Source organism: Priapulus caudatus, unplaced genomic scaffold (assembly GCF_000485595.1).
Source record: "Priapulus caudatus unplaced genomic scaffold, Priapulus_caudatus-5.0.1 Scaffold328, whole genome shotgun sequence".
Lineage (NCBI taxonomy): Eukaryota > Metazoa > Priapulida > Priapulimorpha > Priapulimorphida > Priapulidae > Priapulus > Priapulus caudatus.
In genome coordinates, this window is record NW_014577389.1 from 20,703 (window position 1) to 24,462 (window position 3,760).

Here is a 3,760-nt window from a genome sequence, read left to right on the forward strand (position 1 = left end):
CAACAACACCACCAACAACAACAACAACAACAACAACAACAACAACAACAACAACAAAAGTAACACAATGGTAACAGAAAACAACTATTGTCGTGTTAATAGATCATTGGAGGACCTCACACACAAAAATCTGTATTCCACAGTAATGATCGTGCATGTCCTCGTACCACCGTCCTTCTATATGTGCGTGAGTGTATGCGTGCATATGCGCGCGTATGTGCACGAGCATTATGGTAACCGCGATTGAGTACCCGTGTGTGCTCAGAGGGGGAGAGCGCGTGTCTGTACGTGTGTGTTTGCGTGCGTGCGTGAGTGTGTGTGCGCACGCGCAGCGCGGGTACCCACGTGAACTTGTGCGTGCGTGTTGTGTCTGCGCGTGTATGTGTTTTTATTTTATTTCCCACAACCGTTACTGCGTAACTATCCACATACACGTCAACCCAGAACACAAAAGTGAAACGTCGAGCGTTGGCGAACGTATATATTTTTATATCGAATGATAATAAACATTAATACGCTATGCGCTAAATTGGTCGGCCGCCCTATTGTCTATGGTGTAACATAACACAACGTACCGCCCCCCATAATTACACCGTTAGATGAGATTTCAGCGTGCATGCGATGTCAGTACGTGAATCACCACCGCGCCAGTATAACGATATTCGATTTAGCAGCACAGCATTCACGAGCATGGCGATGGATTGCGTTTAAGGCTTAATTGCGATCTTAATGAACTCACGCATCAGAACGTGGACCTCGTGTGTGATGACATCACCAGGAGATCTCGCAACTCAAAAAATGCGTGGCAGCGACGGTATATACTTCAAGCGCATGTAGCGAAATATCGTGAAGGGTTTCGACGATTTAGTCATGAGATTCGTTGATGGCTCGTGAAGGCCCGAGCCGTTGTTAGAAGGAAGACCGACATGTCATTTTATGAGATGCCAGGAAAATATCAGCTGTCTGACATTCAGTTGCCGCGAGGAGGCAGGAAATATAGTGCGGACACTGTCGTAGACTAGAAACGGATCGAAACAGAGTTACTGTATTTCTCCTGTTCTATCCATCCATCTATTCGTCCGTCCGTCCGTCAGTCCGCTTGTCCGTCCGTCCGTCCGTCCATCCGTCCGTCCGTCCATCTATCCATCTCCATCCCATCCCATCCAATCCATCCATCCATCCATCCATCACATCAATCCATCCATACCATCCACTGCCACTACTTCACATCCATATTGTCGTCTGTCCGCCCATCCCGATCCATCCATCCATTCATCCACTCCAATCACCATCCCACTCCACATCCATCCATCACTCCCAACTCCACTCCATCCCACTCCCAATCCCACCCATCCATCCAATCCATACCAGTCCCATCCCACTCCATCCCATCACTCCATCCATCCATCCATCCCATCCACCATCCACTCCAATCCTCATCCATCCATCCATCCATCCATCACTCCATTCCACATCCATCCACCTCCATCCACTCCACTCCATCACATCCATCCATCCACTCCATACCACCATCCAATCCATCCACTCCACTCCACGTCCACTTCCATTCCACTCACTCCATCCCATCCAATCCATCAATCCACTCCACTCATCCCATCCACTCCACTCCATCCCGCATCCAACTCCATACATACCATCCATCCCATCCCACCATCCATCCGACTCACACTCCATCCATCCCATCCATCCAAAGTCATCACGCCATCCATCCATCCATTCCATGCCATCCATCCAACTCCACTCCATCGATCCAGCATCCAATCCATCCACTCCACTCCATCCATCCATCCATCCATCCACTCCCAATCCGATCCACTCCATCGCATCCATCCATACCATGCCACTCAATCCACCTCACATCATATTACTCCCATCCATCCATCCATCCATCATCCATCCATCCCATCCATCCATCCATCATCCATCCATCCAGTCCATCCATCCATCCATCCATCCATCCATCATCCATCCATCCTATCCTCCATCCATCATCCATCCATCCATCCATCCATCCATCCATCCATCCATTCCATCCAATCCATCCATCATCCATTCCATCCATCATCCATCCATCCACCATTCCATCCAGCATCCATCCATCCATCCATCCATCCATCCATCCATCCATCCATCCATTCCATCCATCCATCCATCCATCCATTCTATTCATTCCGTCCGTCGCGTCGCCCACCCATCCATCAATCCATCCATCCATCCGTCGTCCGTCTACCGTCCGTCGTCGCCTAGTCCCGTCCGTCCATCCACCTATCCACTCTCCGCCAGCACGCCCGTCTGTCCTCATCTCCCCTTTCCAGTCATACTTTCATCCATTCACCCGTGTACGTACGTACGCGCGGGGGCGTGTGTGTGTGTGTGTGTGTGTGTGTATATGTGTGTACGCTCTTGCTGTCTTTTTCCCGCTCTTCAACTTCTTCGTATTTATTAATAGCGTGTCGTGTTCCACCGGCAGTTAGCATTATCTCGTATGATGTCCAGCGGGCGATGCAATTTGAATTGCAATCTTTAACGGCATGCGCGCACTGCTTGTGATTTAGAAATGCAGGCTGTGTCTGGTTTTTAGCTCTGCTGTCGCGTAAGTAATGCGCGTGAGTGGCTGGTATGGCAGTGTGAGAAAGCACCCAGGTTATATCATTTTGCGTGCGGGAATCGTACAGCAGTTAGCTTTATAGACACAATACGCTCGATGGGTGCGTAACTATAGACATCCTCGCCAGATATCGACATTTCGTAGACTTACTGTGCTAGTTAGAGAGTTGTTAAAAGGTCTGCAGAAGACAGTTCTTCGCTTAAATAACAGTGATTACACGAAACAAAGGGCCAACGATTTTATATCGCCTAGTTAGAAAGGACGCATTTGCCTTCTACGCAATTTTTATTCCAATAATAATGAAGGAGGGCGATAGATATCGTAATTAATCATGCCAACAGAAAGATATAGTATATATATATATATTACCACTCGTGGAACTTTAAGTCGTTCGAGGAGACTGCTTTTCTATGCTAGGGTGCCATCTATAGGTAAGGTCATCTATAGATAAGGTAAGCCAAGTTGCATCAGCAGACGAAAATAGTTGTGTTCCTATGTAGTAAACCCGAGGTATTTAACGACAATACAAATTGCACTTCAATGGCTATGCAATCAGCAAACTTGTGCAGCTACTATGACAATCGCGCTGTCACGTCAGTATAGAACCTAGTGAATGAAAGTTTCTGTGAAAACTTAAAACTGCATGAATTTACTGATTTTCCGCACATTAATTTTACGCAGAGCCACATGCACGCACAGCCACACGCACGTACAGCCACACACACGCACAGCCACACTCACGCACGCACAGTCACACGCACGTACAGCCACACGCACGCACAGCCACCCACGCACGCCAGCCACACGCACGCCACGCACAGCCACACGCACGCACATCCACACGCACGCCACACCACACTCAGCACTGTACAGCCACAGCGCCACGGCCAAACGCACGGCACCGCACCCCACAGCCCACACACAGCACAGCACACGCACACACACACCAGCCACACGCAAGCACACCACACGCACCGCACAGCCACACGCACGTACAGCCCACACCGCACGCACTACACACGCACGCACAGCCCACACGCAAGTACAACAGACCACGCACAGCACACGGCACGCACAACCGCACGCACACACAGCCACACGCACGCAAAACAGCCCGCACGCATGCACCAC